This window comes from Centropristis striata, chromosome 20, assembly GCF_030273125.1.
Source record: "Centropristis striata isolate RG_2023a ecotype Rhode Island chromosome 20, C.striata_1.0, whole genome shotgun sequence".
NCBI classification, from domain to species: Eukaryota; Metazoa; Chordata; class Actinopteri; order Perciformes; family Serranidae; genus Centropristis; species Centropristis striata.
The window spans coordinates 21,995,930-22,019,946 of record NC_081536.1 but is presented as its reverse complement, the minus strand read 5'-3'; the positions used below and the strand labels follow the sequence as shown (position 1 = coordinate 22,019,946).

At 39.8% G+C, this 24,017-nt stretch overlaps 1 long non-coding RNA gene across 1 annotated transcript in view; it reads left to right on the top strand.

The window, feature by feature from the left end:
• The window catches only part of LOC131993645 (uncharacterized), a 75,186-nt gene extending 54,669 nt beyond the window's left edge, over positions 1-20,517 (top strand). The window contains exons 6-8 of the long non-coding RNA XR_009396335.1: positions 2,812-2,890; positions 6,148-6,288; positions 20,426-20,517. This is a non-coding gene — a long non-coding RNA (uncharacterized LOC131993645). The remainder of the gene's footprint in view (positions 1-2,811; positions 2,891-6,147; positions 6,289-20,425) is intronic.
• The last annotated feature ends 3,500 nt before the right edge of the window (positions 20,518-24,017 follow it).

The following is a 24,017-nucleotide window of genomic DNA, read 5'->3' as shown; positions in this document are numbered from 1 at the left end:
GTAGGAATATAGTATGATGACAGAAATTAGGGAAGTATTTTGTTTTAATGTGGCAAAATGTGCATGTGGAACTCTGGTTACTGGACATTGGGCCTCATGCGAGACAGGATGTATGAAACGTGTCCTTATTTTTGTTCATATCCACAATTTGTTTTTATTTTATTAACACCAATGTTATCTTAGTTTTGCTATTCTCTTAGGTAAAAGGAAATGTGTGGTTCAATGTGTGGTTGAGAGCGCTCTTACTAAATTAAGGAAAATATCTTGTTTTCACAAGTCGTTTGTTAAACATACATTTTACATTCATGCAGAAAAATCATCTAATAACATTTTTATTCTCATATACAGGTGCATTTTAGATTATTGTTTTTGCTGCTTTTTTATTTTCCTGTTCTGGCATTCTGTACAATCTCGTGTTTGCTTTGTTTACATTAAATAACAGTACAACTATTGCACTTTAGCTGAAGTTCTTCCTCTTCTTACAGTCGTTTTTAGATGGAATCTCTCCAATTATTAAATAATTTGTACACAGTTCAACACCTGCCCTTATAGTATATAGTGTAAAGGGGATATTTCATATGCTAATAAACAATTATGATCAAGTGGCATAATCTTCATTCAGCACACCTAGTTAAGAGCAGATTTCATCAAGAACAGTTGATGCATCTGACTTTTCTTATTTTTTCTCTTTACAGACAATTAAGAGAAAATGTAAGAGAATGATGCTGCATGAGTGTCATCGAAAAATGCCACAAACCTTCTCAAGTATTAGAGCATATTTCTGAGATATCTTAAACTGGTGGTAGGGTGGTGAGGAAAACTTATGTATAACCTCTTTAAACAACAAGGCAATTAAAAGTGCCTTAAATCAGCTATATCCATTTTTTACAGGATATAGCTGATAACTTGACAAGATAAAGAAGAAACAAAATTATATTAATAAAAAGTAGAGTAAAAACATAGATGTTTCGTAAATAAAAAATAAATGAAAAGAAAAAATAAATGTAAATACAAAATAAAATAAAAATTGGCAAAATATAAGCGAGGAGTCGAAAATTTAATTTAATAAAATGCAGTGGCAGACCTCGGCTCTTAAGGGGACATTCTGGCAACAGGCTTCATTCTTTAGTCAGATACTATGTGATCTTGATGACACACACACACACACACACACACACACACACACACACACACACACACACACACACACACACACACACACACACACACACACCGCGGCCCTCATTTTCAATCCTCATCGCCTCAAACTTAATTGTTCTCTTAATTAGGTTGCAGAGCAGTGCTTATGGCTGCAGGGAACATGTGTATGTACAGTAAGCGTGTGAGCGTGTGTATGCATATCTGTGTATGTGTTTAGGTCTCTGAGTGTGTGTGTATAGGTCTGTATACATGTATTTCCATCACCTCTGTGTATTGCATGCTGTGCCTGCAGGAAGTGAAACTGATGTGTGAGCACCAGTAGCTCCACAGAGAGAGATGCATGCCAAAACCCAAATTCCCCCATACAGTCTGACACCGCCCCCCCCTTGAACATTATCCTCCCTAGATAGTATCATTCTGTACTACCTTTCTCTCTCAAATTGTGAGTCTCGAGTTGTTCTTGTCCACTAACTTTCTGATTTATAATTTTCAGCATTTTAGTGTGGCATCAATACCTAATTTAACTTCCCTTTTCTCTTAACTTGGGAGTAAACATGCCACTCTTTTTGCATCATGAGCCATTCAGGATGCTGGATTGTCTACATTTTAAAGCTTTTTAAAACATTTTCCAACATTCTGTTTCAGTTTCTGCCTGTGTGTACAAGCTTAAAGCTCTCTGTTGGCCGGACACAGGCTTTTCCATTCTGTGTAGGATATTTTGAGGTTTCCCTTTTGCTTTGGGCTTTGGGCTTTATTTGCCACAGTAAAGGTAACTCAGCAATTACAATGGAGAAAAAGAATAAGACAATTTCAAAACTAAATGTGGCAGAAAATTTTGATTTTTTTTTCTTTTCAGGAAAATTATCCCTTACCCCTTCTGAGAGTCACCACCACAGCTTTTTGAGAATCACCACCTTACCTGAGAGAATAATTCCTACCTTACTGGGATGGATAGATTTGCATGGCCCTCTGGTTGGTCCCAGGTGAAGCTGCCAGACTAAGAGCTGTTCAAAGACATCTATAGAACAATGCATGCAGGAAAGAGAAACCTCACTCAGACACTGAGAGATACCGGAGCCCTGTGTAGCGGCTGGAGTGGAGCTCCCTGGACAGTGCCTAGTGTCTGGGCCTGAACACGTGATATCTGGTCAGACTCACTGCCATTATGTGGACTCACCGCCAGCAAAGTTTGGTGTGGCGGTCTGGTGCAAGCAAAGCTCGGGTCTTGGGATGCTGACTCGTTGAAACATGGGATGTGGATTGACACCTGAAGCCAGTACATGAACTAGATGAAAGGATACGAATAGTTGGCTCTACCTCGATGCACCATAGACGATGGGCCTGGACTTTGTTGGAGCTGGAGAGAAGGACATCAAGGCCACCTTGCTTAACATACTGTACCTTGACTCTGATTGAAAATAAGCAACAGAAACTTGATGGATAGATGGTTGGACTTTTTGAGGATGAGTGGAAGTTAAAAGAAATATAATCGATTCACCTCTTGCCTCAAGGTGAGAAGTTTAATCTTACATTGCATCCAGTGTTTCTGGTCACACTGTAAAATAACTATTAGGGTTTAATGAAGCATACGCAAGTCAATATGCTGCCATAAAATACCTACTTATGTGATTTCTTTTGTTCCCTCTGCAGCGGGGCCTAACGACCATATAGAGTGGAATATGGAGTGAACAGTGGGTGGATCCCCATAATTATGTGGAGCATTTTTTGGGTGAGTTTTTACTCTCGTACAGTCGTGTCAGTGTTTCTTCCGTAAATGTACAGATATTCTGCATCAGCTGTGTTTTATTGTTCCCAGACGATAAATCCTAATATTTTATTGTCCACCTTAATTTACCTCTACAGCCACAATTTCCAGTTCAGCAAAAATAATCTTAATCTGACATAAAAGATGCCATTGAATGTACTGATCATGTTCAGGCTCCCCAGGGGATAAACCCTTTTAATTGTAACAACCCCACAGACTTTCCTCTATCAACCTCGAGACAAACTTCACAAGTTTTTTCAAACAAACAAGACCAATACAATTTAAAGGTTGAAAGGTGAAAAGCTTGTTGCCATTTTTGCTGTGAATGCAAATGTAATTTTGTGAAACAGAAAATGTAATTTACAAACAGCTCCCTTGTCAACAAATGTCTGTTTTACCTTGTAAGACACAATTGTATCCAGAGAACAGTTGCAACAGATTATTGAACCAATAGCGAAGCCTGTTGCTCCCTGAGAATTGCCTCTCAACATTACCCCCAAATTATCTTCCATACCAGTCGAGTACAAAGTCATTTCCATGCAGTAATTCTGCTCCCCGCTGGAAATATGATTAAAAACTTGAAAACGTGGCTCCGTCCAGGTGAAAGTGTTTAGCGCTGGGTAGCATAGCTGCGCAGGTGAAAGTGTTTAGTGCTGGGTAATGCAACCCTATCTTGGCCCCCCGCTTTTGCAGCTGCACATAATTATAGTCTCTCTCTCTCTCTCCCTCTCTCTTTTGATTGCTTCCCCATGTATGTTCAGATTAGCCAGGAAAAAGACATGTTAAAGAGTATAAAGTACAGTATGCTCTGTTAATCCCCTCACTCTAATAACCTCACTGCAGCCTTGATTGTATTTTTTTTGTAGTAGCTTCTCAAATAAGTTTTCAATCATTTATAATAACTCTGTATGACAGTAGTTTGTTATTCCAGGGTGCTGGATTGTCTTTTTCTCGCAATAGAAATGAAGATAAAGGCAGGAAAACGAGTGAAACCTGTCATGCATCCTAAAAAAATCAGTTAAAGCTTAACAAACAGCACAATAAATGATATGATCTACTCTTGTCTGCTCATTTTTCATTGTATAAAATAATTTCTGCTTGCTAACTGCTCTCTTTGCATACAGTATACACAGATCTATGTATAACAGAGGGTGGAAGGTCAGGAAGGGGGGTTGGTTCCATCAACCTCCAGCCTGTGGCTTTCTGCTGGCTAATTAGCCAGCATTTTACCTAGAGCCTGAGCTGCACTGATGGGGGATAAGCTAGCCTTTGACGGGGTAAGGCAAGCGTGGCGGCTCCTAATCAGTGGGCCTGCAAGTGGGGCGGAAAACACCTGTTCTGGGTACAGGTGTACACCCGGCACATGGCTGCACTCTTTTGCCCCGTCTCCCCCCTCCCTCCCTCCTACCGGCTCTTTCTCTTTCTCTCACTCTCTTCTCCTTTTACACTGTTTCTGGCTCACATTCCTGCACTCTAGTTGACTCACTTGTATCTACTTTTCACTTATTCTACATGCACAGAATAACCCAGTTGTTGTGCAAAGGAATTTTCCTACCTAAAAGTTATAAAACTGCCATAAATTAAAAGTTTCTGGATTTTTGTACCTATTTTGTGGTATTTTTCTTATTCTGATTGAGGCTAAATGTACAGAACCTCATGTTGGGATACTTACAACAAGTTTTATAACAGAAACCTCTTAAGCTTTGTGGAAGATTAACTGTAATAATTAGGTTTTGGAAGTACAACAAGAACCCCATTTCTGCACTAGTCTCTCTTAACAACATAATGCAGTCAAATGGGTCATGGCTGCAGTCTCTGACGTTCAAAATATAAGTTAATTACCTTACTTTAAGAATAGGAAAGAAATATATGAAAAATGAATTTAAAAAATATGTAATCATTTTTAAAAAATAAGAATAACTGACCTAGGAATAGAAAAAAAACAGGTCAAATAATTTTAAAATCTGTCAGCTGATAAAAGGAAGAGGTTGCAGTACAGAAATGTCAAAATATGTTTAATCTCCTTTGGAATCAGTGTCACTAGTGAATAGTTGTTTGCTAAATAGCACTGGCAATGTTATGTTTGTACTGTAAAAAAATATTTAAGGGATTTTTATAAACAAACATTGTGTGATATTATAAAAACAATTCATATAAGCTGATATATCATTATATAGTTTTTAACCTCTAATATAGAAATCCGTATCTGCCTCAAAACCCAGTCATTTTGTCTGGCTTCTTTTTTCTCTTTAATCATCTTGTGACTGCTCCTACTATCTTGAGACGTCTCAGGTTTCTGACTCCCAGGTTAAGAATCACTGCATCAAGCAATTACATGACGCTGAGCAGATTACAAAACAGTAAAAAGTTTTCATCTGAAGATCATAAAAACAGAATTAGCTAAATACATTAAAGGGAGATAAAAGCAAGAATTAAAATGAAGAGAAAATTGGTCGACTACGGACCACAACAAATCAGACTTTTTATGTTGCTGCGGTCGGGGTCGATACTCCATCAAACTGTTTGCTGACAAAATTAATGGCCGATATTGATCCAGCGTATCAGAGAATTGATGTGTTGGTCAAGCTGTAATCAAGTAATCAGGCTGTAATAAAAAATAAAATAAAAAACAACAACAAAATCTACTGCATGTTTGGCTGTGGTAATGGTGGGTTCATAACTTATATACTTATATAATACTTATTTTCTTGATGTGTTCAGTCGTGATGTGTTTAGGGTCCTGATGACAAGGCATTAGCATTCTCAGAGAAGGTGTACTTGCACGTCTGCACCGTCTCTCCCTTCCTGAATTTCCTTCCTCTTCTCTTTTGTCTTCATTGGAAACAGCCTGCATCTTGCTTTTCACTGAAGGAAGCAGTGCATGGATAATATGGTTACGCCGTTACTGATGCATAAAGCTGCGTGTCTGGTTCTTGTCAAGACCTTGCCACCAAAGTCAATTTGCCCATGCCCTGGCAGAATGTAATATTTCTTTAATCAGATCAACACGGAAATTACGTCGGTGGACTGTATTGATACGAGAGGAAATAATTAAACTCAGGGCTCCAGGAATAATTTCACCCTCTGAGCATTACTGTAAACCCCATAAAAATAACCAATCCGCCCTCTCCTCCCTCCTTTGCAGGATGAGATAAAGAGGAAACCAGGAACGTAGATAGACGGATGAGATTTCATTTACTGAGACTCTGTTTTCCCTCCAGCCTTTCAGCAGGTTCCTCTGGCCCAGTCTTCCACTGCTGCATCATCATCATCATCATCATCACCACCATCATCATCATCATCATCCAGCATGATGTCCAAAAAACTGCTTCAAGTTTCAGCGGCAAGAGGCGCACTTTGAGGTACACACTGAATACACTTAGTGAAACAAGTCTTTTCATGCCAGAGGACACCGAATCCTCACGGGAAAGTTGTGTCTCTGCGTAATGAATGAATAAGCCTGTTGCTCTGTTGTTGCTCCTTGTACACTGTCCCACCCTGTGTAAGGTTGTTAACTGTGACGCTCAAATGAACCAGACCAGACCTCTCTAATGGCTCTTATTGGATCTCGCTGGGAGGGAAGATTGGCCCCACCTGGGTTACCACCACCGCATCCCTTACCCATCATGCCTTCCTCCCTGGATAATATCAGGAGGGGGGGTAGAATCAGTGACATAAACCCTCTTCATGCCTTCACCAAGGTCATAATTAAACAAGAGAATAGAGAAACAGCTGCCAAATTTAACAGAAAGTAACAGCTCTGACACAAATATGCATCCATTTTTAGGAAGACCATATCAGTGGTTTTGTATTTAGTTGTTGGCTATTAAATAGGAATTGCATAGGGTTTTCAGAAGTTTATTGTTTATAGATGATATTCACAAAGGTCTATATGTGCAGTCTCTCTCCCTGTTAGTGTGTTCAAGTGGCACGTTTGGTATATTCCCAAGATATTTTTACTTTTCACAACTCAGAAAATGTCAAAAAATGAAATACTTTTACACCTACTTTTTTTTTATTAAACGGAAAAATACAACCGTCCATACAGAACCGAACACCCTGTACTGAATGGTTCTAGATCAGACCTGAGCATTAGGCGTTGAGTGTCCCTGACTGGCAAAAGGTTACCTGAAAACTAGAAATCAATACAACCACAGTGCTTTTATTTTGAAGGCCATTTACATGAGCACAGAAATGCTCTCCAAAAAAACCCCACTAAGTTAAAATAATAAAAATAAATAAAATAAATTGAAGAGTGAAATAATGAATGGAGGCTTTATTATTTTTTTTTACTGTTTACTCCACATTAACATGTATCCTTACCAGAAGCAGCTCAAAACCAGATAATTTACTGCATTTTATAAAGCCATTCAATTAATATTAAGCAGTATTAAGTTCAGAGTATATGTCCGACCCTTGGCAACCTTTGTAGTACATCATATGGCCCCTTGGGAACATTAATTGCCCACCCCTGTTCTAGATGAATACACACACTGTTACATCCCAACTTGTCTTGTATAGTCAGACCTTTATCCACACTTTGTTTTAGCCCTGATACCTACAGTTCTTGCTTAATCTTTGGCAGTTGCATGGATAAATTAACTTGAGCATGATGTAATTTAAATTTGATTGTACTTGGTGACTCCAAGTTCTCTCCGTCATCAATGATAACCATTTCTACACCTGAATGGAGGAACAAATTACTTGCACTTAAAGAAAAACATGGCAGCTTTTCAGAAAACTGAATGTCACAGCCGTCCCAAATTATCTACAAAAATCACATTCTTTTAGAATATTTGACGCAAGCAGTTGGCCAGGTGTATAATATGTAATCATGAGATGTGGGTCATGTAATCTAAATGCCTGCACTGATTGGTTGGTACATATCAGATTTGGCCGAGCACATTCTTGTGTGCTTGTTTCCAGACTGTAATCTTGTGGAAAAAATTGAGTATGTGAGATGTCGTCGTGTTGTTCGGGGCTTCTATGGGTCAACAAAATGGCCATGTATCCAAACCGTTGCCCCCTTAAAAATCTTGTACTTATGGATATCCAATGGTTTAACTTCTCACCTTGGTGCAGTGACCACACCCAGAGAGGTCAGAGGTGAAACAAGTTTTAAACTTTCAACCAGGGAGGGCAGTACAATACTGCTTTTCAGCCGTTTTAGGTTAATATTTGAGGAAAGACAGTAGAAACCATGATCATGCAATTCCTTTCTTAGCAATAAAATGCTTACACACACACACACACACACACACACACACACACACACACACACAGGCTGTGTTTTATATTTGGCCTTGCTCAAGGGGCTCTTGATGCTATTTGTTAAAATAGAAGAAAGCATTATTCATTCAGTCTCCCACATCACCTAATGGGTTTGGTTACGACCTGTTTGCGTTGTGTCAAGGTGACTGTGGCTGCAGTGATGCTCAGCTGCACTTGATACAGCTTGTTAGTAAATGAAGATTAAGTGCTAGCAGGGATAAAACACAATACACCTTGATCAGGCTCTCAAATGGAAGATTAATTTACTGTTCTCTTGAATGAGCAATCCTCGTGGTCCGTAATTATTTAAGTTCCATTTTGGGTTAATTATGGTCATTAGCATTATGTGTTCTAAGTGAGGGGCTAATTTTGAGAGAAGTGGCTTGAGATTTAAAAGAAAAAAAAAAAAAACCCACACGAGCTTTGAAATGAACAGATCATTTGGTTTTGAGGGGCGGAAATTGATAGAAAACAGCAGGGAAACAGCTGAGGAGGGAACAATTATTCTAATGGTGTGACAAACGCAGATGCTGCAAATTAGATTTAGTTTAGCATAGGTGCTCCCCTACCGCTTACTACTGGGAGGCTGAAATTAGTGGTGGTGCGATGTGTGCATATGTGTGTGAGAGTAAATCTTATTCTTTAAGATGGAAAATTCAGCGCACCTGTGCTGAGAATGCTGTCAAAGATGTTCTTGACAAAATTATGAAGTTTAAAGGGGGAATGTGTAATTCCTGGCCACGTGCTTTAAAAAACAAGGAATGGGGGCAGTAATTAACCTTGTGCAAGAGATACATGATTGACTTACTGCAGCGATGACACTGTTCAAGATTAACGTCATAGTCGGTTCCCAGGTGGAATTAAAAAATTACAGGTCTTCCTCGACCTGAAGTGGGCGTGTCATATTGTACACACATGAAAAAAAGAGAGGATGGTCTTGCTGGCAATAGTTTTCTATGTCCTCTCATATTAATAGCTAGCCCATGCTTATTTTTTAAGACAAATATCTATAAATCAGAGCAAAAGCTTGCATATAATCAATGTGACTTGCCATCACTCATGCATTATACGGTTCTCTCTGTTGATCAAAACAGTTCCTCTCACATCTGTTGGAAATGGTTTGCTAGATAGCACAAAATTTTCAAGATTCATGAATGGAACCTGTTTGAAAAGTAGTTTCAGTTTGGTGGCACCGAGGTATGAGAGGAGGCACAGTTGGAGCCGGGTGTGGCTGCTGGTGTCCACATAGAAGGGGTGTGACGATACTCTCAGCTCACGAGACGAGACACGATATTGGGTTCACGAGAACGAGACGAGATGAGATTTTAAGAAAATTACAATGACAAAATATATGACTGGACCAACAGACTTTTTTTTAATCTAGTTGCACATGCATTTTGAAATGTTTTATTATAACTCTTTACATGGATGATGTAGGCATGAGCTTTAATAAACTTCTTCCTACACAAATTGAAACTAAAACTAAAATTTATAAAAGTTAAAATAAGATAAATAAATAAATAAAATCCCCCAGAGGATTAATGAGACTCTGGAGGTGACGTTTGTTAATCGCTTAGCAACAGTTTCGACCGTGATCCGTGATCACAGTCACGACGGATTAAACACAGGAAACGCAACTGTGGTTGCCGTCGCTAACTGCACAACATCAGCAGCTGATCAAAACAAAGCAGCATGGCTAATTATCATAAACATAGCGATCTTTAATTAACCGGCATAGCTAACTGTGCACAGAGTGCTTGTTGTAAACAAACAGAGATCGCTAAGTGAACACCTCCTGCAGCAGCAGCTAACTGTTAGCCTATTAGCAGTTTGCAGACTCTGGCTCTGCATTCTGCATTTCTGATTCCTTCTTACTCTTCTTAAGGAGCCTTTGCACGTCATTCTGGCTGCCCCACAGGTCACAAATAGAAGTTTGATAACTCACAAATCTTGCAAGACTGATTTTTAACGCAACGAGAAATATCTTCAACTTTAATCTCGCGAGATCTTGGCATGAGATCTCGTCACACCCCTACAACATAGTGGCCTATAGTTCCAAGATTAAGCAAAATCAGGGATAGTTTTGCTTAGCCAGATCTCCATTATCACCATATAGCAGTCTGAGTGGTGGTTGATGATCTGCAGTCTCAGGTTGTTCAATCTGTTGACAAGAGAGCAGGTGTTGGTGAGAAAGATGGTGGTACAGCAGGTGTATGCAGCATCACGCTTAACCTTGCTTGGATCCTGGTTCACCTGCTTCACTTCTGCTTCCTCTTGCATCAATTCCAAGAAGTGACTAATTTTCAGGACACGTCTGTTGCAACAGTCTCTTAAATGCACAGTCTCAGATCAGGTGTAGGTCTTAATTTTAGTTTTAGGTGTTAAGTTGCTGAGTGCTGGAGCTCCTGCTAATGCTACTTCCTCTTTGTAATGTCTTCTTCCTCTTTGTAACATCCAGTCTGCCCTCAGTGAGTCACTATTGCTTATTGTGGAGAGGTTTTACAAGACATGTTAGCATGATCATTTAATGCAACAAACATGTGTGCAAACATTTTGGAATGTTTTAAACCTAAATTCCTGCCACGTTTTATTCCGGCTTGTACGACATATAGACAGTAATGCCGACTTTGTATATATAACCTGCAAACTCGAATAAGCGTTCATCCATTGCTCAGTATGGATCCATTTGGGGTTCCCTGATATGAAAGGTTTGAGAACCCTTGTGCCAACAGAAGATAATATAGGGCGTGTGGTGTGCAGTGAAAGGAAGGTTGCGAGGGACAGGATGATGAAGGCTTGTTTGGCTCTCCTTGTTTCTCCTCAGTAGAGCAGCCCAGCGTGAGGAAAAGCTTGTTAAAACCCTAATAGTAGCTATCAAAGGCTATTGATTATCTTTCCCGCCCTGTTTGGGTGACAAAGTGAGCATTAGCTGGAGCTGTAGAGAGCTTTTTAAGACACGTTTCCTCGGGGGCCGCCCAGTCCCCTGGGCTGTCCGCTGCTGAGATCACATGCACGCGCACAAACACACACACATGCACGCACATCCACACTCACTTGTGTCTCTTTTTTCAAAGCTAACACACTGCTATCCTTTCACCCTCCTGCCACCAGATAATCCATTTTACAGCCAGGGATCAAACACTGAGCCCTCTGGCTGTGTGCTGCAGTGACTACTGTAATACACACGCACACACATAAAATCCACCTTGCACACACAGTACTAAGTTCTCATAAAACTTGGTTGGGGAAGTTTCTTGCCCCATGCATCACTGGTGTTTTACTCAGTTATCTTCTTCTGTTTTGGCCATGATGCATTAAGAATGCTGTCCTTAGAGAACCAAAAATGAACATTGCACTAATACAGGGAACAATGAGCACTCTCTCGTAGGTCCTGGCCAGTGATGTACGGACCAGGCTGCATAGCCAATGAACTCCCATTCTTCCTGTTTAAGTGCTTTTCTCCTCCAGTGGTGTCAGAATACTGAAGGAAATGCAGTAAAGTATGTTCAGAACAGGAGAAGAGGTTATGTGAGGCAAGTTATACATAAGGCATTATAACAACCAAATTAATGGATGTCTGCTGAAATATTCACGCGATTAACCCCCACATTTCGGATGGGCTACATGGAAATTCAGAAACTTCAAAATGGTGTGTTTGTGTCTTTTTCGCTCGGCTGGTCCGCATCTAGTTTGCAGATCTGGAGACGTCGAGCTGCTTTTGAACTTCCTGTGCTTGGCTTTGTGTGTGAAGGACTTTGACATTCAAAAACAGGGAAATTCTCCACTGTAGTGTATATTGAAAGCTGCATATTCTAGCGTGGGGCTTCATTTTTTTGAGAAATATTTAATATACCTTATCCGTGGTGTTTGAAGTCCTTGTTTCAGTGTCTCTTATTCATTTTCTGGGTTATATTGTGTTTGCTAATAAGCATTAGGCTTTGTTTGAACCCACTCAAAATGGCAGATCAGAGCATTTACTTTAAAAAGAGTGCTGAAAAGATTTTCAGACCCTCTCATATGGACTGAAGGTTACAAAATTGTGTTTTTACAGATGGACTAAATTAATCAAAAGATGCATAAAAATGTGTTTCTATTACTAGAGGTCAGGAAGTACACAAGACACTGAAGTTTCCACTTAAAATTTTCATATTTGTTAAATTAAAATCAGCAAAACACAAGCCACAAGTTAAATTCACTTTGTAAAATCATATTAACTCATCTCAACTTTATTAAAAAGCACACACATGTAGCCCAAAGTGCTGCAAATGGCAAAATTGAAGAAAATCTGACAAAAAAAAGATAATAAATACAGTTTTGCAAAACAAAAAAAAAGCAAAAATAAAACCAAAAATTATAGATGAAAGTCAATAAGTCAAATGAATAAAATAAAAACAAACACCAGGGATGAAAAACTGAAAAAAGAAAGTTAAAAAAACAAACAAAAAAACAAGATTTATTATATTAGCCACATTAAAAAAGATAGGTCTTTAAGTGCAACTTTAATTTAATTTTAGTTTTCATAATCTTAGACTATAACTGCATATCTCCTCGCTGCACATGCCCTGAATTTACTAAAAAAAAACATGGACCTTTAATTCACAAAGCCTGTGTATCTTGGAACCACCGCGACCTAAATGTTTATATTCTTACTGTATGTGTTGGTGAGAAGCAACGATCTGTATAGAACAGGCATCGCCCAAGCCACTGTAGCGTGACACTGCAGATGTATTTAGTAGCTTAGTAAGAGGATATTCAATTTATTCATGATGCAAACCACAGGGTTGATGTGTGTGTATGTGTGAGTGTGTGCAAGTGCATGGTGAGTGTGGAGTGAACCATGAAATGAAAACACCCTATAACCATTTCACTGCATCTCTCAATTAGGACATCATCTATGCAGAGGGAGCATTCATGAGTGGCTTCTTCTTTATTTACAATTACACACCGCAGTGCAGACAAATGGGGTGCTGAGGGGGAAAAGCATGTGCGATCCACTCTGCAACAAAGATCTAGGGAATAGAAAAACAGACATGTACTGTATGACTTGATGCAATATCCTCTGCAACTTGTGGGCTTGATACTTGTCATGCTTAATAGTTAATATCAACTGCCGTGAAGTCTGGATATACTGTATATGCTGCACAAATCCCTCACAAAGACAGACCCTCTGAAACTTTTTCAGCTCAACTGAGTCGATGCAGCACCACTGTGGAACTCATGCCTTATTGAACACTGTGTTTTTATGCCCACTATCCACTTTGGGTCCCTGTCCATAGTTTAACTGCAAACTTTAAAATTTTAGGACACTCCATTCCCTATAATGGTGAAAAGAATAATACATGGAGTAAAATAGAACCCAATAAACAAACATCATTATTTTGTCTTTACAAATGACATATTTCAAAGTTTAAACTCCTAGAAATTAAGTTAATAAACCACTCATTTGTATTCCCAAATATATTCTGAGGGAAAACACAAGTGCTGATCTGTGGCAATATTTTTTCAATTAAGAGCATCACAAAGAATTTATATGGGAATGAGGTGGATGGGGGGCATTAACATTGCAGGGACCAGGGTTTTGCTTTGTGAGTCTTGCATGTGGTTAGATTTAGCAAACTAAAGCACTTTGGTTAATGTTAGGGAAAGATTGTGTTTTTTATTGACTCTTTAATGGATCCTGTCTCGTGCTGCAAGTCACATTAATCTTTTTCAGTATTAAATAAAAGCCACAGACTTCTAGGTGCTGCGAATGCCTAAAAAGTACAATAAAAAAAACAAAGAAAATGCTGTAGTTGTTAAACATTGTTGATAAAAATGTGATCTGGATGGCATCATGTGTCTCCCAAAACTTGTATTTCGTTCGCAAATTGCATATTATTCTCTGATCACATCGGCTATCTGTGTCACAACAATTTAGCCTCTGTGAGAAAGGGCTGATATTTCTAAGTTCTGGTGTAGCCAATGGATTTTTAGAAAGTGGATATCAGGGCCAAGACTTTTTTTAATTTGTCTTCTGTTAGCTAGTCATTGTTTACAGTTTGATTAGCCACTTTAGACGTGAGAATGGAGTTGGAGTATGAAAACAGTTTTAGCTGAAATGTTTTAGCTGATATGTTCCGAGATTGCATTTCAGTCAGTGCATCCACCTATTTTCGCTCTCGACCTGGACAATCCTGCAAACAATCAAAGCTTGCTCAAACGTGATTGATGTGTACTACTCGAACTACAAACAGACTACAAACCAGAATGTTTCGGGTGCAAAATATTGTCCTGTTGCTTTTTGTACAAAATGACTGAACAGCACTGTCTCAAATTTTATTTAGTGCCCTGACAAACACATACATTTAAGTTACATTTCTACGGGTTTGTCAAAGATAATGATGATGAAAATATTTTTTTGTGTCCTCATGTTCCCCCCCATTTAGAGCATTAATAGCTACAAAGCTTTGCACTGGCTCCTTCACACAAGTTTTAGCAAATTTATTTTGGCTGCAGAGAATCTGGTTAAAAAACTCTGTGTACAGAGAAGCAGAAAGGCTCCCAAAAGACAGTTTTAAAGTCAGAACTGTCCAGGGATCAACAAAAAGAACTGGTCCATACTGGCCCTCCATCATCCATTCGGCGCTGTGGGAGTGGCGCTGTAAACATAGCCAGGTCCAGGTGTTGACGTGCTCCATAAATTCCAGCTAAGAATGTAGCGGTCCATTCAGGCTTCTTAAGAAATGCAGGGCCACTCTATTCCTCTGATATTTTATACATGAAGCGAGCCATTTACAGTCTGATGAGCAAGTCTGGCTTATTAATGATATGGCCATGCTCTTAGGGTGTAGGGCGCCAAGCAAATACTCATGTAAAATTAAACACGATTTGTTTACATAGCCGTGCAAATCAGACCACTCTGGGGCTTTGTTGCCTAGCCTGATCAGGGCTGCGAGCACCGATTTCAGTTAGTTGTGAGACTCTTTTTGGAGTCCAAACACACTTTTAGGAAACAACTCAGTTTGAAAACATTCAAATGTTCTGGGAATGTGATTCCTGTTTGAGTATTTTTTGGCTCACACATCTGCTAAAGGATATTCAGCTTGAATGATGTCATAAGTCTAGCAAAGTCCTGACAAGACTAGAAGGCTGAATTATTCAATGATGGCTCCACTTTTGTGGAATTATTTTAAGTATTATAATTGCAGCTGGGTTCGCCTTGGCCTGCTGAAGGAGAGAGAGTGGGGCCCTGTGGGGAGCGATCAGCATCAGTCAAAGCTATCAGGTTACCATGAGCACACCAAAATACTCCCTTAATGATGGCCAAATTGAAGGAAAAGCATTGACCTAAGCTGAGACCAAACATAAGACAATATTTCTTTACATGCAAGGCCTGTATAGATGGTCCTCACATGGCCTTGTAAGCTGCAGACGTAGAAAAACACAAAGCCAGACACCTTTGTCACTGACATAATCACAGGCAGTTTTCCTCCTAACGTGCCATTACTCACCAGGAACTTCACATATAAACATTGTACAATGGAAAACGTAACTTTATTTCAAGAGACCTGACATTTATCTGTCTTAAATTTGTTTTTTCTGTTTAAAAATGTGAATAATATCAGATTAAGCTTCTGAGTCATCAGTAAAATCTGAATTATTCAAGTTGAAAAGTGAAATAAGTGTCAAGTTCTAAAAGAAAAAAAATGATGTTATCATTGGATGTTATTGAGGCAGTATTAAAAATCTTTATAATCTTTATTAAGGATCTTAAAGGTCTGATCATGAGCTTAGTGTATCTTATTTTTCTTCAAATGTTATAAAGAGACAGTAAGGTTTTTTTGTTTCAGACAGAGACAAACTTGACAAGAGATTATTTTCTCGTCAGATGCAATATAGAGCATTGGTGGGTATGAGCCGAGTCCAACATTATGCTTGGCCCGAGACATGCCAGCAGAAGATCTCACATGTCACCGCAGTCCTGCCTCGATGAACTAAATGTGGCTGAAACCGAGCCTGAAAAACCTCCATGTTTGCACTGCAGAAGCTATTAAGTCCTGATGAGAATGAGTGATTTCTCTTTTTTCCATCAGGCAAACTTTTATTATATGTAGAGGTGTTTTTGATCCCTTGGAGTCAAAAGATTTAAAGAACAGCTGTAGAGAAAACATGTTTGTGCCTCGAAGGTTACCAGTTTGATTCTTTAGTCGCAGGAAGTGAATCAGGGTCGCTCGAGGAAAGCTTTAACCCCCAGCTGGCCCAGAGAGCTGTACACACCACTGTACTCTTGGCAAACTTTGAAGTCTGGCTGTGTGGATGGATGTAACTTTTCTCCCCCTGCAGCTACTGCTCTCCCCCAGGCTGCATTTGTAAATAATACACTGACCTACCTGGTTACAAAAGGGTTAAAAATAGATTCAGAAACGAAGCCTACTTGGGTTAAGTGACACGCTTGTTTCCGAAACTTCTGTGATGAGTTTGTCATCCTACTCAGAGATAATTATGCAGTCTGGGGAAATTATTCCTACATTGTGCTCCTGAGGAGATAATTGCAGTGCTGAAGCCTATGCATCACATGAGAATCGAGCCTCATTCCACAAATTAAATGCATGAATGTCACTAACAGCCGCCTATGTATATTTTCACTACTGCTTGTATTACACTGTGTAAGTTCCTGTGTTATGGCATATTTCCCCTGATGATAACAAACGAAAAACAAAATTATTGTGCTAATTGAGCTGTTGTCAAGAGATGAATAATCATGCATGTCAAATTCCTCATGGGAAAAACAACAGTCAAAATTAACTTTAAGAAAAAATGTAATTTCCATAATTTTCATATCGTAATTTTATATGTTTTCTCTTCATTGTGCTGCACGTTTCATTAAATTTTATACCTCAGAAAGACTGGAATAGACTTGTTAAACAGATAAATAAGCTGCTCAACATTAATGAATTCCTCAACTATGAAAGCACACTCCCAGCGCAGGTGTGAAAGCAGGTTGTGATTTAGGTTGATGGACGACTAATCAGGAAATCAATTAGGCCTTGACCCAGAAACTGAGACAAAAGGGGAGAATTATTTTCTTCATTTCTTTCCTCTGGCTCTTTCATCTCTTGACTTGGACCCTCCGGTGTCTCTGATTGGACAAAGAAAATCCTCTGGGCTTTTCAGAGGTTTCTCTTAACATCAGGAAACTATAAATGGATATATTTATCAAATGGGACCTGTGGCAAGAATAATACCATCAAATCTAATTCTAATAGATTAGTTTGTCTATTCAGATTGCAGCTTGATTACGATATAACTAACATAACTGATATTTTCTTTAATACAGGGAATTATTTCCTAATCTCTGCGGGTAGTTAACAAATTGCTACTCATGCAATAATGAAAAGAAAGAAAAAAGAAATCCAAATGAATGTCTGTGGAGGAATCCAGTCTGTAAAAATATTATCTTGGGACAAAAAACCTTCCTTTCTCTGTTCTTCTATTATTAACTCCCACAAATGTATCAAATTATTCATGAAAGTTTTAATCACATCAACAGGCAGTTAATACCTAAATTATGGGACATTTCTATCTGTTGGGGCAGACAATAAGATATGCAGCCATGTCTGCAGGTCTTCAGGTACCTCGGGTGGGATGCAGTTATGGACACACACACACACACACACACACACACAATCTGGTATCAGTCTGACCTCTCGGGGTCAGACATAAAGGCCCGCCTTTTCAGCAGCATCCACTTAGTGCTGAGAGAGAAGACAGACGTTTTATCCGTGTACCTTCGTCCATCATATTCACTTTGTATTGACTGAGTAGAACAGAACAACTGTGTCTTTATGTGGGCAGAGGTAAAAGACTTGTTGAGATTTCTCTGAAGGATGATAAAAGAGAAGACAGGAGACAGAGAGGGGGTTCAGATGTAAACAGTTTACGTCAGCTAAACCACATACAAGCTGGTAAAGATGTATTTATCTGATATATTGGTGAGGGTTCCATTTCTAATGTTCGAGCTCCAATTTTTCATTATATTTAGGCCTCTGATTCTTTAGGAATCAGGCGGTAGCACTCACACATTCACACCTTTTTGGTTATTTTGCAGTGATCTGTTACTTGCTTGGTGCCACCAGCAGGACTACTTTGTCTTTCAGTGTCTCCCAAAATGGGTACAAAAAGATTATTATGAGTCTTTTCCTCTCCGGGTTAATGTTTGGTTAAATTGATGCATGTAAAACTCCTTTGATAAGAGATTTCATGATCATGGATAATAGGGACCAGTGTTGACCGTTTTTTAGGAAATGGATGTGCACATCGGTCTCTGACGGTCAGTCGGACACCAACTTGCACCTGAACTGCTCCAGCTACAGTATGCAGATGTGTCAGTTGGTGACGCTCACTTTCTAGGTGTCAGGTTGTGTGTTTTCCAAACTCTGCCTGAGGGATTTGGCAGTCGGTGCGTTTGCACTGTTGGATGCTGACTTCTTCAGCAGGAGATGTGTGCGGTGCGCCCACTGAGCTGTTATGTGTCAGACAGGTTTTTGATTTTGTAGACACCTCATGTCAACGGCCTTTTAATACACAAAACGTGGGTGTCCTGGTGACTCAGTGGGCTAAGGTGTGTCCAATGTAAATACAGCAAGTGTTGCATGTCATTCTTTTTTCCCAACCTCTCCTGTCTCTTTCTACTTTGATCTAATGATAAATGTGCTGAACAAAACTCAACGTTTACCGTCAGCAGACTTTTCTGTTAACTGCTTATTAAAGTATTTCCTAGTGATGATTAAACATTAGTTTTGAAAATGCCTATCTCATGTGTCTTCATTTTTATGGATGAAATAGTGACAAGTGTTGAGATACAGTTTGACACTTCTACTAGTTAAGTCCTGTAGCTTGAATAAACTTGAATAAATTCTGGCTGTCACCACCATTGCCCTTGCAAAACTTGCTAAATTGCTGAAATCACTCATCCTTTGCACACACAAAAAAGTGCATTTGATTAGATTTATTGAAACATGTTACACTGTCGAGAGTGCTCTTGGCTTACCCCTGAAAAACAACACATTCATCACCCCATTGCATTTTGTCAAAGACACTTCAGATATATTATCACTTCCAAACGAGAATTCCCTCAGTCCCTGTAAGTAAACCCTCCAAATCCCCAGCTCTCATCCCTATTTTCCTCCCAAAAACGAGCATTAGAAGGATTGCCCTGCTATTGTTGCTCCCCTTGGGAGCAAATCTATTTCTGCAGAAATGGAAATTGTCGGTCCCCACAAAGCTGCTGACACACTCTCAATGGAGGTGTCAATTCTCGAGGCCTCGCCATTGTGGACTGGATAATTTAATTGGAGAGGCACGACGGTGTGTCCCCGGTCGGGGCATTCAAATGTTGTATCACCGCCTGTCCCAGTGCTGGCTCCTCTCCTGCTGCGGAGATTCAAGATTCGACTCCCCCTCACTCCTCCTCTCAGATTCCTCCTCATGCAGGTGGGGGGGGGACACGACACCGGCCCCTGAGAGAACCCTTTGTTGGGGGGAGACGCAGCCCTTGTGGCCTCAATGTCTCGGAGTGGCTGTTCTGGAGAGGTGCAGTGGAGGAGGGCGAACCTGCTTCGCCATTACCTGGGAGTCGTCTTGGGGGCAGGCACAAAATTAGTCAGCAGATAATGAAGCTGTCTTTGATTGCAGGGGAGAGCGAGGGCTAGGAGGGGGTTTGACGGGGGAGTCTCCTGTACAGGGGGCCTCCACAGGGCATGAGAAGCATGTCTTTGGAGGAGCGCCTGCTGTCAACGGATGCTCTGTTTCTCCGAGATCCTGGCATAGTTTAGGGTTGAAAGATGCACAAGGGTTGAAGAGGAGCGCAGCCAAACACATTCCTTTGTACGGCTGCCCCAGGTGAATAGGGTTCAAACACAAGTGTTTAGACAGACATAGGTAGACAAACACGCAAAACTATTATGTGAACACACATCAGACCTACATCAATACATGCATGATGCTTTCCGCTTTGTTTCTGAAGTATTACATTAGCAGAAGCCATATTTGGCAACCTCGATAACATCCTGGTTCAAACTTTTATTTTTCTTGCATCAACCGTCCTTGATCAACCTGAAATTTTTTAAACATTTTGAATTTTTGTAACGCATGCTAGTGCTTTTTTTTTTAAAACAAAACAACATGAACTGTGATGACTGTCTTTACCAATTTTCATGTGTCAATGTGTATGTTTGTCTCGCTGCTCAGTTGTCAGGACAACCTGCGCGCCTGGCTCATGGCTGCCCTCCAAGCACAGACAAAGCTGTCGTCCAATGAACCAGGCGTGTGTCCACCGGACCTGAGGGGTGCCGCCACCGCTAACAAAACACACAAAGACCCTCGCCCCTGGCACTGGCCCTCACCCTGTCTACCCGCTATCCTGCCCCTCCCACACACCGCTGCCTGCTGCTTTGTGCCTGCTCCAAGAAGAGGAAGTTCCACTCATCCCCTTTTCAAGGTAGCCCTGCCACCCATGCCCCTCTTTCACACGAGCAGAGTCGAATGAGTACACACACACACACACACAAATTGCAAAGGCATGCAAACGACACACTCCTAAAGGTAACACAGTTCATTTGTTTTTAGTTTTCCTCTGTTTTGTTTGCTAAAGTTTATTTTTTGTGGACACAAAAAACACACACAGGATGAGATGCAACTATAGGCTCATTCTTTTCTGTATCAGGCCAGGTCAGTGTGATACTGATATTATGCAACTTTAAAATAAAAGGCTTGATTTCTTTGCATCACAACAAGAGGATCATAAGTGTATCCCTATTAGGTGAGTTTAACACCTTAAAAACAGAGACACTCCTTTCTCTCTTGAAACAAAAAAAACATGCAAACTGACCCAAGTTACCTTCAACCTCCATCTATAAAAAATATTCCAGTGACTTAGTTTTGAACTTTAGTTGTAAAACGTAACAGATAAAAAGAATGGTCAAAATAGATCCAACAGTGGCCCAGACATCTTTTTTATTCCCTAAGGGCATGGGTATGGGCAAAGTTCCAAAAATGTATCCTTTATTTGCCATAATGCAGCTCAGAAAGCATATTTTTGGCAGAACTTCCACGTCTGGTGAACGTCCATGACCCTCTACTCCCACACCCCCAGTTTTTTATGCAGGCACTTTTGCTAATAATCAATTTTGTCAGCTCTTTGCCCAAGATAACCCTGATGACATCACAAGGGTTGTTTCATTCAGACTTGACAAATCTCCTCCAGAGACACAGAAAACTGTTTTCACATTCAGAAGAAAAACTAATCTTTAAGTGTAAAATCAGTGGCATTTCTCTTGAATATTCAGCAAAGTGCAGATTTCTTCCTCCCATCAACAAACATTAGATCTGTCGGGTCCACTGCATTTAAAATGTAAAGAGTGTAGACAGGCTGTGTCAAGTGGTGAGTATATGTTCTTTGGTATGTCAGTCACTCTATAGTATGAGATGTGACACTGAGCTCACGCATTTGTCACAACAGTGCCATGTCAACTCATAAGCATACCTGTATATAACTCAGAGCGACAGATCATTCAGGACTGGACTGTGTTGAGACAACTTCTGGTGTGAGCACTCAGGCAGAGCGAAACCAAAGAAATGTGTTAAATCTCAAGTGAGCTTTTCTTTTATAGAACAGCCTCCTCTTTCCTCTCATTATAGAGCCTCTTGTACTTGATTTTTCATTGACCTTTTGCTAATTGTGAAATGTATTCAGTGTGAAGCTTTATATGCAGCTGCTGTCTTTGATATAAGCTTGGGTTTCCTGGTAAATGAAATACCTTTTAAATCATACAGCTAGTTAGAGGGAAGGGACATTCCACATATTCGGCATATCCGATTACATCTATTTGTTTCATTTAATTATTGTTTAAGGTGTGTTTCAATTGAACTGATGAAATGGAAAGTTTCCAGACCTGGCACATACACCACGTTTCGGAGTTTGTTATCATCTGTTGAGTCAACAGAATCGTTGATGTGTTTTTAGTTATTTTGCCTCAAAGAAATTCCCAAACAAATCAGTCTAAGTGCAAAATGTCTGGTGGTTGCAGTGCAGTTTAGTCTTAATGAGGCTGTAGGTGTAGAAATGTTTATCTCTGTCTCCTTCTTAATGGACTTCCTCCCACCTGATATCTGACTGAGAAAAATGTTGATTCTGATTCTCTCAGATTGTTCTTTAATCCTGAAGGATTTTTTTGTATTTTAGATAGCTGAACAACTAATTATTTTGACACCAGTAATACAATAATGTAATGCCAGAACTTTAAAACATCATTCTTTTGTAAATATGAAGCTGTCACTCATCCAGCGATATCAATGTGCTTTCTTACACTGTGACAAGAGTGTGTGGATGAAGCAGTAAATTGGTAAATTAATCTCATCTAGCAGCTGGCCTGATGGGTAGTTAGCTAGCTTGATAATAGGGTTGCAATATTCCGTGAATTTTCAAAGTTGGAAACTTGCATGGGAATTTTTGGGAATAAATGGGAAAAAGCTGTGAATTGTAATCATCTAAATTAACATTCATGTTTTTGTTGTTCAATGAAAGAATTGATTGTTCAATAAAATAATTTTATTTATTTGGAATATTTCCAAAATTCCCCAGCTTAACTTCCCATGGTTTCTAGAAATTTACCGGAAGATTCCACCCTCTGCAACCCCACTTGCTAATACAACCATGCTTTTATGCAACACTACTTACAAAAAATGAGCCAAACAGTGAGCTGGTGGCCAGTGGCAGCGCTGGATCTAACAGTGCCTATACTCTACCCACTACTTTGTAAAAAGTAGTCTGACAGCACCAGTGAGTGAGCTGGAGGGACTGTGGCATATGCTAGCTGGATAATTATTGTCTGGTAAACCGTAAATTCATGCAAAAATGCTCTTTAATTACTGAACTGTCACTGGTTTCATCGAAGGTGGTCTTGGAGAGATGATGGACTCATCTAGAGCGTATCCAAGCTTTGTTTTTCCTACCCAAGTTGCTCAGATTACGAATGTGACATTGTTTTTAACAAGACAGACCCTTTCTAGCCATAACCACCAGGCACTGGCTCTACAGAGGGAATTTCATATATTTCTGTTACCTGAAGGCCACTGTGGGTTCTCCAACACACTTGGAAAGGGAGGTGTGAAGGGAGTGGTATTCAGTTGGCTGAAATCTGCAACTTTACTACTTATTTATTGGAGGAGCGCCTGCTTATTTAAACTGTCTTTCATAACGCCTAACCAGGAATTTTTTGCCCTCAACCTCGATCAGTGGTTTTGTAGCCTAAATTCACAGAAACTGCAGCCTTTTTTAGAAACGCTCATCTGTGTCGTTATAGGTGCATGACAAACGGTCTATTCAGTTGTTTCTGTCGGATATCTTGTTGTCTAAATACTATACAGTGGACTTTTAATATGGAGAAAAAAGTTACAGAAAAACTCAAGTTGTTGAAGCCAGGCTTTAAAGGTTGTGCTGTAATTCATAAATACATTGTTAAATTGACTTCAATGGCCTAAAACAATCACCAAAATTCAAGAGTGACCTTTAACTTCTCAGCCTGTTTCCTTCCTTTGAAGCAGTTTATTCATTAGCAGCATAAGATCAGGCTTCATCTCTAACCAACTTCACTGTAATAAAGGTTATCCAATAAGAATCTTACCGATGATGTCATGAAGGTGGATGAAAGGCGGCGAAATACAGTTTGGACTCAGAACAGGGCCTCCAACCTCTTAATGAATATGACCTCTGAGTCCTTCCCACAATTCCCCGGGCGCTCATTCTCCCTCTCCAAAAAAACCTACAGTGTTTAATGATTCC